The sequence below is a fragment of the Camelina sativa genome, chromosome 2, assembly GCF_030686135.1.
Source record: "Camelina sativa cultivar CO46 ecotype springtype chromosome 2, ASM3068613v1".
Lineage (NCBI taxonomy): Eukaryota > Viridiplantae > Streptophyta > Magnoliopsida > Brassicales > Brassicaceae > Camelina > Camelina sativa.
The window spans coordinates 16,244,658-16,257,326 of NC_141881.1; the positions used below are offsets into that span (position 1 = coordinate 16,244,658).

The window sequence follows — 12,669 nt, forward strand, 5'->3', positions numbered from 1 at the left end:
CTTTGTTCGCATTTTCTCCTTCGACCACCGGATTGGGTTCCTCCGAAACTCGAGTTTCACTTTCTTCCGCCACCGTACTCAAAGCTCTCTCTCCTCCTACTGTCGCCGGACTCACACCTACTTCCAGCGAATCGGATTTTGCTTTCGAACCTCCATCTCCTTGTGAGATCTTCTTTTCTTTCAAACGATCACTCCTCCTCACACTCTTTCAAACATAAATTTTACAGTTTTTTTTTTAAAAGATACCGATTCAGTTTTTCGGATCTTAGATCCGATTTCGTTTGGTTGGGTGGATACTACCTAAGTATTTTTTGTAAATATCTTAGTTTTCTTTGGAAAATAATGTAAAACACCACTTTTTCGATTTAAAAAAAAAATCAAAGAGAAATTCCAGAAAAGAGAGAAGCTTTTGAGATTGTCAGAAATCTTTTAGGGACTGTCATCAATCATATATAATGTTTACTAAAATATATCAAATAAACCAATGCGTAGCGTGAATTCAAAACCTAGTAACTTGAAAAAAAAATGAATTAGAAAAATTTTGGTGTACAATTTCAAAACATAAATGTTAGTTAATAACCAATCCAAACAAACCAATTTTCTAACTAACCCGAACCAAATTTTGATTCATGTCTATTCTGCCTAATACTGAATAATCCAATTTGAACAACTCGATTAGTATAAATTTAGGTAACACAAAACGATTTAAAAAATGACAACCTGAATCTCGAGATGGATGGGGCTTATAGCTCAGAGGATTAGAGTCAAAACGTCCACGACTACTATTTATGGTTAGGATAATTTATTTTTGAGCTATTAAGAACAAAAACAAGAAACTGTACTTTCACAATATTTTCCTACTTAGAAAGAGGCTATTTACTTTTAAATACATAGCTAATGACATTAAATATATATTTTTATTATTAAAAAAAGAGGTGCAAGATAGATTTTAATTTTATGTCCAACGAGTGTGCCCTCTCTCGTCCTTCTCTCACACACGCACGCACTTGAGTCCAGGCGCGTGACAGTCACTTTCGAAACGGCGGCGCGTCCTTGTCGCTATCGAAATCGATAGAGCATCATTTAGTAGAGACCGGCAAGGAAGGCGTGGCAAACCTCATCGAGTAATCTCGGTACGGAAACTCGTTGTCAAAGTGTCCGGTTTGTTTCCCGTCATCGAAATTTAACGAGTAGCTCAACGGATCGTACCAGAATTTACCGTGATTATGGTTTCCAGCGCAGCCACCACCACCACCACCGTTTCCTCCTCCGCCGCAGCAGCGGTTGCGTCCGAATCGGCGGATAAAAGTCTTCCACCTAGGACCAGCAACAAGCTCAGACCACTCTCTCATCTTCCGCCACCCTCGAATCCACCATCATCGTTGGTCAGGCTCCACGGTCCTGATCCGTTGCCACCACAAAGATCCGCCGTGATTCGACGGCTTGGATGAGGCGAGGCATGGCATAAGGAAACAACATCCTCTCTTCGCGAACAATGCTTCGTGCATATCATCGGTGGCGTCCATTTCAGAGATCGGCGACGATTGAGGTCTCATCCTCAGTGGCATGATTCAGATCTCTCTCTCTCTCTCTCTGTGCCTCCTCAGATCTTCGTTCCTCTTCTTATAGCCTAAACCCTAATTTTCTCCCTCTCTCTCTTTCTCGGTTTCTCCAATCAACGCGTCTCTTTTGAGCTGGAACTAAAAACAGAGCAGCAGACGCCGTAACCGCCAAATACTGATTCTCATTTAACCGGATATAACCGGGAATTTCAGCTGTTAGTGATACATAGAACCATAATTAAATTGGTCCGGTTCTCCCTAGCCCTAAATTGGTTCGGTTTCTCAATTAGCTGACTTAGCAAACTTCTAATCTTATAGTAGTATTCCTAGAACAGATTCATTGCAGGTGAATGTTCTAACCAAATTCACCTAATTTTTTTTTTTTTCCTTTCTCTTTGCAGAAAATGATAATAGTAAGTAGGAGAATATCTTAACTTTAGTGGGATCACCTACTAGGCTATTACTGAACTAGAGACTTATGTCAAAATGGTTTAGCATAATTGCTCATGTAAGTTTTTTTTTTATATATATAAATATCATCAATTCCAATGGTCTAGAAAAGGAGGAAGACAAATGTAGAGATTGTGAGACATAAAACAATATTTTCACGATTCAAAGATGAACTAGTTCATTACCCATTATCAAAGCCCTTAACTTCGATCAAGAAATGTATTGAACCCTTATATAAAACTTGTATCAAACAGGTTTGATCCTATTTGCACTAGCTTCATCTCGCGTTTGAGATTGCGACGTGGTATCCCCTAGATTCACTAAAATCTACATTTTTCACACAAAAAAAAAAAAGAAGCACTAGTGTAAATGAAAATATTTAATTCTTTGATATAGGCGGAGTAAAATGTACATAACTCTTGGAATTACTCAAATTTCAACTAAATGTATATAAATTTTGGAGTGAAAAAAAAAAAACTCTTCAATTTTTCTAGAAATTTAATTGTTTCTACAATTATTCTAGAAATTTAGTTGTTTCTAATCATAAAAAGCCTAACTAATTAAGTATTTTAATAATTCGAATAAATAACAAGAATGATATTTTTCTAGAGAAAGTTCAAAAATATTATTTTTCCAAAACCACTTTAATACCCACTTTCTAAAACTTTAATAAAAATACCAGTAAAAAATAGATATTTATCCAAATATGTTTGAAACTATAAAAATTATACACAAGCTACTTTTATATGTCTACAAAATTTTATATACTTATATTTAATAAAATTACTATACAAATATCTTTTAAAAACCTTTTAAAACCTTATAAATATTTGGATCGAGTCTCCAAGTATTAATTACTATACTGAAGTACCTTAGAAACCTTATAAGATTTTCTAAATTTTTCAGATTTAATAGGTAATATTTTTAAAAATGGATAGATGAAACGGATATCTTTGAAAATGGTACATCAAAAACAATTTTTTCTCAAAAATCCTCTATTTTGTGTGTGTGTGTGTGTGTGTAATATATAACCTAATCCCTATCTACCCTAGTGGACTCTTAATTTAATATGTTAGGTAAATGTGAATTTCCATTTCTTTTATTTGGATTATAAATTTAGAATATGATATTATCTATTACTTATATTCAATAAACCTAAAAGTTGTTTTTCTTCTAAATGTGTTCCTATAATCTGAAATATATGTGTCAAAACTAAACATTAAAATTTAATAGAAACCTTAATTTTAATAAACACCAAAAGTTTAGTAGACAATATATTAAAAACACATATATGGCAAAAAGCACATATCAAACAAAGAAATGACACAATAAAATAAGAATATCAAAATTCTTTAACATCGAAAGACTTAACATATCATTGTGAATAAAAATTAAGAACATAAACAATATGAAAAAAATAAGCCAATTATAATTTTGCTTGTAAAATTTTAAAATGCTTATTCTTAAAATTATCGTGGTACCAAATTCAACAAAATCCTAATGAAACCATAGATTATTGGTATTATTTGGATAAGTAACAGGGATTGTACTGTTTGAGTTGGCGGCATCGAGAGCGGTGGACGACTCGCCATCGATTTGATGTTGGTTCTCTTCTTGATGGTGGTGGATGTGGTTGTGGTTATGGTGGTTGTCATCCATGAATGAAAACTTCATGGGTTCTGATGGATACCTCATTTGCTCATGATTCGTCATTTCCATGAACCATTGTTGTTGGTTTTGATTGTTATTATTATTCAGATTTAAATTCAGATTTTGACGGGGCTGATAAACTCCAATTTGTGGAGCTGTTGGACGAAAAATTTGTTGCTGTTGAATAGGATTTAACAATGTCGTGACTGCCGCATATGAGGAAGAAGAACCCACCTCATAAGTTGTAGCAGTTGGAGTGGTTGTTGCCACCAAATCCACCATTAGTCTACTCCCTTCAGAAGTAGCTGCCACAGTAGAAGAAGATTTGCCAATTTCAATACCCAAATTTTGCAAAATCTCGATCCTGCGATTAACATCTTTAAGATATTGCTCAATTAAATAACCCAAATCATTAAGATCCATAATATTTAGATGAAACATTCCAATATTTCCAATCAAACATTGGAACATGACTTCAGTCATCTCGAGCTCCCTATTATCTTTCCGTTGTCTCCTCAAATTCTCAATCGCTTTTGCTATTCTTTGTTTGAGAAAAGCCTCTTGATCTACCATCTTCTTTTGCTTGTCCATCTCTGGGAGTGTCCTAAATTCAGAGATTATCTTTTGCACACCAGAATTTGATGGCCACACTTCAGGAGTGGTGTCGTATGGACTGAAGATGATCGCGCATGAAGTGATACCACAAAGAGTGGAGAGTTCGTTTACTTTCTTCATCAAACCCTTCTTTCTTTTTTTTAAAAGTTGCTTTTCTCGAAGAATCATTCGAAATGTAAGCAAGTTTTACTTTCTTTCTTGTCATTACAAAGTATTTTTCTCTTTGTGTTTTTCTTTTCTTTCTTGTTTGTGCGTTTGTTTTGAAGTTGTAAATGTGTATAGTATTATATAGTAATGAAGAGGTATAAAATTTTTCTTTTAATAAAAAACAATTAATTTTAGATTATGGGTAGACAAAAAAAAAAATCTACCGCTAATAAAGTTGTGTTATATAGAATATCTTTCTTTTATTAGAAAAAAATTTGAACGTCCAAATCAGCCTTAATGCATGAACATTATATAAAAAAAAACTTCAATGTATTCAAGATACATGTGAAAATTGTTTTCCATTAATACATGTACTACCACCTAATGGTTTGACAGGTGAAAAAGTATAGTCCAAAAACTGTTAGAAGATGACTATTATATTAAACATATGTGAGAATTATAATATCAAAACGATAAAATATGATAAACAATTTAAGCTAACAAATTTAGTTTTTTAAAAATAGATATATTTTAACAAACTAAGTTTGTAACCACAAAACCCATGAAATCTCAAAATCCAGTCATGTAATTAAACCAAGATCATATTGATACAGTTACTTAAAACATATAATCAAAACTATGTGATAATTACTAAGATTTGGTATTATAAGTAAGTCAAAGATTTGAACCAAAGATTTGAATAATTTAAAGATTATTTTCTTCTTCAATATATTTTTGTAATCACTTTCTTTATTAGAAAAGACATTGAATATGATTTATTGAGTTGTGAATTAATCATGCATGAACTAAGCGATAATTCTTAAAAAGAATTGTCTCGTGTGAACATTTACAATATATTTTATTTCACAATTATTAGTGTGAAACATAAAAAGAGAAACGCCGTCTGTGGGGATCGAACCCACGGCCACGTGGTTAAAAGCCACGCGCTCTACCACTGAGCTAAGACGGCTGTTGTTCACTACTGTTAAATTATAATAATTTAATTAAGTGTTGTGTTATTCATACTTGAAGACAATTAACACATGTTTAGTAGGTTGCTAAGAAAAGTGTGAAAGGCCTTCATTATAAATTGGAAGATTCAATCCTTCTCTTAGGATCGTTTTTTCATTTAAGTCTTCTACCAAATTCACTCTCAGATTCCGTCTATCATTCGTGATTTTAGCAAAATTTGGTTTATGCTCTGTGTTTGTGTCTAGCTTCCAGTCACTTCTGACTTCCCAGGATGGATGATTTATCAAATGAAAATAACAAATTTTGTTATCTTGTCTCCTTTGCTTCTACAAGATTCATCAAGAGAATCAAGATTGATCTTCTTGTCTCACTCTCTATGTTAAAAGGTTACAACCGTTTAATCTCAAAACTCTCAACTACTTTTTGTAGCTCGAGATAAAGATGAGAAAGAAAAGTCAAATGCAGCATCTTTCTGACACCATCCCAGATGTATCATCATGCACCTAACGCTCGAAGCTGGACTATCCACGTTTAGATCCCAAAGCAAGAAGTATCTTCTTCCTAGGTCCCTGAGAAAGAACACACCATTGTAAAGACTAAAGATTACAGAGAACTTGAATCGAATCATGTTGATGACTAATGAGTAATGACAGATGCATTATCGTATTATGAATGGAACTAAACTGAGGCAATGATTATTCTATGGTATACTGTAAAACAGGCCATGGTGAAAATTAAGTCATGTGTCAGCTTATCAAGGATTTTACCATTGGTATGAGCAGAGCTTTGAGGTCATCATCTGTCATATGCATTAGAGCATCCATATCAACCTGGAATAAGATGGAAAGCAATAAGACGCCTTCTGGTACATCTATAGATGGCATCAATAAGAGAACTCACAAATTAATCTAAACAGTAAATACATTCACATACTTCTTCCACTTGAAATGAGGTGGAATATTTCTCGAGACCCAATGATTCCAGGAAGCTATCAACCGATTCATCATTCTGAACCAAAACATAACAAACTGAGAGAGCTAGTACTGGTGAAACATCCATACACTTCGAAAGGGCCTTGCAAAGTTATATGGTATTAAAAATTTTACTGATTAAGGAACTAAGTTTGGCGAAGATGAATAATATGACCTGCTGTGATTTCTTCTTGGTTGCTCCGTTCGGAGCTGTTCTAGTCTCAGATTTGGTTGCACCTGCAACCTTCCTTATGACAGGTCTAGCAGCCTCCCTTCTAGATTGCGGATTCACAGTCCCAGAGAGCTTATTCCGTAGATCCCCAACGCTCAGACTAAATGCTCGTCCACCACTTTGCAAGCCATGATGTTCTTTCGAAGCTTCAAACGGAGATCTTTAGGGTCAATTCTGCGGTCTTAGCAAGTCAATTCAACGGAGTCAAACAACCAAAACAGATATAAACACATAAACAAACATTCAATGATTCTCTAAAACTCAGATTTAACAACATACTTGAAAGCTGAGGCTCGTCGTAGCCTTCGAAAAGATCATGCTCCCACTTATCATCATCCGCCCTTCCTCTGAAACATACAACATTCATCAGACTTTGTTTCCAAGTAAATACAGAAGGAGACATCATCCCAATTCCCAAATCACCTAAACATACAGAGCTAAAATCTATCAACTGTTTGAATTTGTTAAGGATTAGCAACGCAACTTGACTTAATGAGCAAAATTTAAAGAACCAACTATACAAAGCCCAAAAGAGGAGATTCAAAAGAAGAACTCATAGGAGCAAGTTAAGATTTTTTACTAAAGGGAGGCTGAGTGAGAGATAAATAGAACTAACCTCTTCCTCGTGACTTGTGTGTTGCGAGAAGAGATGTGACCGGAGCCGCCATTGAGACGGTTCTTTAACGTTTTGCTGATTCCAGTTTCAGCTTCCACTCGATCACAGTACATATCGAACGGGAGGAAAATAAAACAATCGATTCCTACCTAAACCCTAAATCAGGAAATTCAAAGTGAATCAAGAGGGAGAGGAACGAAATAGAACTTCAGCATCAAGTTACAAAACCCTAATTCTGAATCCGGAAATTACAGAAACAAGAGGTGAAATCTCCAACTCGAACGGAAAAAAAAAACGATATGGGTAGTTCGACTCAGGGTTTCACAATTTGCAGTGTGTATCAGACACTACCGGGTCGAATCGGGTCTACCCATTAAATACAATCTGGTTAAATCGGGTGAGTCCGGGTCAGATAGTTAATATTTCTTTTTCTTTTTTTTCCACAATTTTTTTTAATAATAGTTTGCATTTGTTAATTTAATACTCTCTCTGATCCCTTAAAAATTAGGTCAATTGTCAATTTTTGTGTTTATGGTAATTTTGGAAAAAATAACTTTAGTGGTATTTTTTGGAAAAAAAACTACAATATGGTATTGTTGGAAAAAACCATTTTACTGATATTTAAAGGAATTTCTCTAAAAATTAATGTTGAGGGCTTTTACACAAATGAATAATTAATGATTATTAACTTTAAATATATTACTGTTTTCTACTAAAAAAGTATAATATATTATAGACCAACAACTATTCAGATTTTCAAATTTTCTTAATGATTATTTTTTAAAGTAGTTTACAAAGTTTAATAGTATTAATTAACTAAAATTGTAGAAAATCAATCTTTGTGAAACATGAAAAAATCATAAAACATCCATATTTAGGGGACATAAGCAGTAGTAAATTAAGACTAATCACCAAAATTTTGTTAAGAATATCAAAAATAAAACAAAACAAAACAAGATAATAAAGAGCAGAATGCTAAATTCAGAACTGACTTAAGAGATGCACATTTCACATAAATAAAGAAAAAAACATTATACATGTTTAATTGCTCATATTTAATAAGTGTTTAATGATTTAAATTCAATAAGATGAGATTTGGGTTTAGGGGTAAATTAAGAAATTTAGCATAAAAATACATTGGAAATATAGAATGACATTTTTTATAAAACAAAAAAGTTTCTCTAAAATGATACTATTTGTGAAACAGAAACAATATGAAACTTGAAAAGCTTAACATGTGTTGACCAATATATAATTGTTTACCAAATATCATAAAATTCATTGTTTATATATAAAAGATCATTGCACCGATGAAGTTCACCGTAAAGATTATGGTCGGGCTCTTCCTTGACTCGGCTCGCCAGTCCTGGATTAGCAGCTAGTGGTGGTGGGGTATCACTTACGAGGTAGGCTGCTCCTCGCTTCTTAGTATCTGCTGCATATTCCTTGTCCAAATGTTGTCGTGCCTCATTCTACACCTCCTTCAACTTGTCGACTGGCGCCTTTGTTGGGGCATGCTTCATGGCAAGGACGGCCTTTTCTTCCTCCATTTCGATGTAGCATGACCTGCGATGGAGGGCATCTTGGAGCATGGGAAATCAGTTTAATGACAAATCTTCTCGGAAATTGGACTCATACCACAAGGCGCTTTTTAGGGCTGATATTGACCCGCTGTCAGGGGATTTTCCTGTGTGGCGACTTTCTTGAACATTTCCATGAATTTTCACAGAGTTTCATGCTCCTCCTGGACAGTATTCCAAAAGTCTACATTTGTCGCGCTTAGGATAACCAAAATGGAGTATTGCTTAAGAAATATTAGTGATAGCTTATGAAAACTATCAGTAGAATTGGCCGAGAGAGTGGAGAACCAGCCTAACGCTTCTCCGCTCAAGTTGACACTTGCCATCATCGAGCTTATGAACAGCTGACACTTGATAGCTTCGAGCTCAGCAGGTGTGTAGTTGCAGCGGTGGATCGTGATTTTGAAAGACGTCAAATGGTGAGTTGGGTCTGAATCACCTCGAAAGTACACTATTTTAATTTTGCAATCCGGACGGACAACAACCCGGCAAATTTGAGCCGTAAATGGTGTCTCTGAGATTGCTCGAGCATATGATCAACGTTGGCGGCTGCGCTAGTGGCCCGGTGGAACTTATTCGATACGTCGAATCTGACTCTTGAGCTCGGTAATCTTATTTTCTTGGTCGGTCTGCTGAACTGCTTTGATATTCATATATTTTACCCTGTTTTCCCTTAATATATTCACATCTTTTGCATCTTTTCCTATCCATTTTGTCCATTATTGTGTAGCTTTAGGACTGTTCATGCATTAGAGTATAGATGCATTGCATTGGCATATTTTCTTGCATAAACAGGTGATATTGGAGCCTAAGGAGCATGGAAGCAATGCTAAAGAGGAGTAAATCTATCAAGAGAAGAAAGCAAGGGAGTTAGAGCTGAAGAACCAAGGTCCGGAGTTCCACTCGACTGCCCACTCGACCAGACACTCGACCATGTGCGGAGAAGGACTCGACCGAGTGGAAGGAGCAGAAGAAAAGCCAACTCGACCGGTCACTCGACCGAGCACCAGGTCGAGCTGACCAAGCCGCCTAGCTATTTTGTCTTTTAGCATTTTTAGGGCTTCCACTACTTTTCCTATAAAAGGACCTTGTACCCTTCAGCCACCAGGAGTCCAGTTTTTTAGATATTACCAGTTTTTAAGAATTCGAGTTTGAATCCTTCTTCAATATTGTAGATCTTTGCTTTATCTTTCTATTGATGCAAGTTTCGTTATTTTCTGGGTTTATGATTTCGTTTTTCATCATGTGTGATTGTGAGTAGTTTGCTTAGGATCTTGAGGATGGGTTAGGCTGGATTGTGGTTGAGGTTTGTTTAGCTAGGTCAAGCTTGATTGTTATAGATCTCTTCTAGGCTAGATGTACTCTATGCTGATCCTATAACCGAGAGGGTAGGGTTTGATTTCAAGCTTCTTAGCATCACACCAATGTCTAGGTTACAAGATAAGGCTAGATCTAGAGATTATCATTAGGCATGCTAAGAGATTAGATGTCTTGTTTGATTTTTGACATTAATGATCTGTTCCTTAATGCTTGCTTGTATAAGTTCTTTGCTTTGTGAGAACAAGTCTAGAAATATATGAGCTTGATTGTTTTTGCCATGAGAGTGGATTAACATGTTCTAGGAAGATCATTGTCTAGAGATTAGCTCAAGTTGTTTGAGATTTGTCGACCAAGTTAGATGACCACAATCATTAGTCCAGCCCATGAATCCCTCCTCAAGACCTTCCTTGTCTATTGATTTCTTAGTTTAAATCATGTTGTTTGGTCATTGTTTGATTCGTTTTTGTCTTGCTCTGTTTTATTGGGTTTGCTCTGTTTCTCGTATTTGTCCAACTCGACCATGTACTTGATCTACACTCGATCGAGTGCTTGCTCGAGCTCATCCCCATAATTCTTGTTTATGCTTTGTGTTTGTTCTATCTCAATTCCTATTTCATCTTAGTTGCATTTCTGTTGCATTCATTTAGTTTCCTGTTCATTACTTGCCTTGCATTAGTTCATTACTTGTCTTGCATATCTATAGTTTTTTTTTCATTGCATTGTTGTTTAGATCATCCTGCTCTCTTTACATTTAGCATCTATCTTAGTAGCTTTTACTTTCTGCATTTTACATTTCATCAATAGGTTGTTAGTGACAAACATCCTTCATATTTGGCTTGACTTAGACATATATGCACATCCTGATTGCTTGCAAACACTCATTTAGGATTGACATCTCTTATACTACAACAACATAAGGGTAATTGAAACACCTTTCACCCCATCTGTTCATCATCATTCATTCATATCTCATCCATCCATACCACACCACCATAAAAAGATTGTTTCAATTTGGCGCCGTTGCCCATTTGAGTGTGTTTTGTGACAATTAGGATCAATAGAAGTCTAAGATTAAGTTCGTTTATCCACTTGTTCGCTACTGATCTCGATTCTTCTACTGCTTGTCTGTGATTGAGTTTCAGGTAACAGCTCGACCATCAACTCGACCACCACTCGAACGAGTGAGTGATCGAGTACCCGATCGAGTCAGAAGCTGGATACAAATAGACATCACTTCCCAGTCGACTCGACCACCCACTCGAGCCTGTGCTCGACCGAGTGCCTATCCGAGTCTGTACTCGCGCCTGTTGATGGAAACAAGTCCAAGGGTCATCACAATCTTCAGAGACTCCTTGATCACATCAACCGACCACCAAGAGACCTGAGACATCAGAGAATAAGAATCTATCAGGAACAAGAACAACAAGTGCTAATGGAGCAACAAGATCAACAAGCTCCAAGGACAAGAAACATTGGTGTTGGAGATGCACCAAACACACATAACCAAAGAGCTAGTATTGTGCCTCCTACAGTAGCAAACGACAATTATGAGATCAAGAATGGATTGATCTCTATGATTCAACCCAACAAGTTCCATGGGTTGCCAATGGAAGATCTCCTAGACCACCTTGATGAGTTTGATAGGATATGTGGTCTCACAAAGATCAATGGTGTGAGTGAAGATGGCTTCAAGCTTAGACTGTTCCCTTTCTCACTTGGAGACAAAGCTCATCTATGGGAGAAGACACTTCCAACTGGAGCAATCACCACATGGGATGCTTGCAAGAAGGCTTTCTTGGCCAAGTTCTTCTCCAATGCTAGAACTGCTAGATTGAGGAATGAAATTTCTGGGTTTGCTCAAAGGAATAATGAGAGCTTTTGTGAAGCTTGGGAGAGGTTTAAAGGATTCCAGACTCAGTGTCCTCACCATGGCTTCAGCAATGAGTCCCTACTAAGTACTTTGTATAGAGAAGTTCTCCCCAAGATCAGAATGCTTCTTGATACAGCCTCAAATGGTAATTTCCTCAACAAGAATGTGGAAGAAGGCTGGGAATTGGTTAAAAATCTTGCTTAGTCAGATGGAAACTACAATGAGAACTATGACAGAACAGTAAGGTCCACCTCCACTGATCAAGAGGACAAGTACAAGAAGGATTTGAAGATGATCAATGAGAAGCTTGACAAGATCCTACTAAGCCAACAAAAGGCCATTCATTTCATTGGTGAAGAAGAGGTTCAAGTTCAAGAGGGGGAGAGAGAATTTGCTGAGCTCTGTTATATGCAAAACCAGGGAGGATTCAAAGGCTACAACCAAGGAGGAGGGTTCAAACAAAAAAACCTCTCCTATAGAAGCACTAATGTAGCAAATCCTCAAGATCAAGTCTATCCACCTCAACAGCCTCAACAGCAAACCAACTATGCTCCCAACCAGCAACATCAAGTGTTCCAGCCTCAATTGTGTCCCCCTCCAGGGTTTCAGACTAACCAAGGCCAGGAACAAGACTTAAGAGCAATGATGCAGCAAATGTTGATTGGGCAAGCCAATGGAAAGATT

At 36.2% G+C, this 12,669-nt stretch overlaps 2 non-coding genes and 3 pseudogenes across 3 annotated transcripts; all 5 read right to left on the reverse strand.

Moving 5' to 3' along the window:
* Window positions 1-758: 758 nt before the first annotated feature.
* On the reverse strand, window positions 759-1,618 carry LOC147948711 (uncharacterized; annotated as a pseudogene).
* Window positions 1,619-3,509: 1,891 nt separating this feature from the next.
* Window positions 3,510-4,482, reverse strand: LOC104751167 (agamous-like MADS-box protein AGL80; annotated as a pseudogene).
* Window positions 4,483-5,322: 840 nt separating this feature from the next.
* TRNAK-UUU (transfer RNA lysine (anticodon UUU)) lies at window positions 5,323-5,394 on the reverse strand. Its single transcript has one exon. It is a non-coding gene; the product is annotated as a tRNA-Lys (tRNA).
* Window positions 5,395-5,675: 281 nt separating this feature from the next.
* Window positions 5,676-7,561, reverse strand: LOC147948712 (uncharacterized; annotated as a pseudogene). The gene is made up of 6 exons (XR_015579738.1): window positions 7,216-7,561; window positions 6,879-6,946; window positions 6,543-6,780; window positions 6,330-6,404; window positions 6,164-6,226; window positions 5,676-5,965 (listed from the first exon to the last, which is right to left on the reverse strand). The product of XR_015579738.1 is annotated as an uncharacterized LOC147948712 (transcript).
* Window positions 7,562-11,943: 4,382 nt separating this feature from the next.
* On the reverse strand, window positions 11,944-12,050 carry LOC147948713 (small nucleolar RNA R71). Its single transcript, XR_015586038.1, has one exon. It is a non-coding gene; the product is annotated as a small nucleolar RNA R71 (small nucleolar RNA).
* Between the last annotated feature and the right edge of the window lie 619 nt (window positions 12,051-12,669).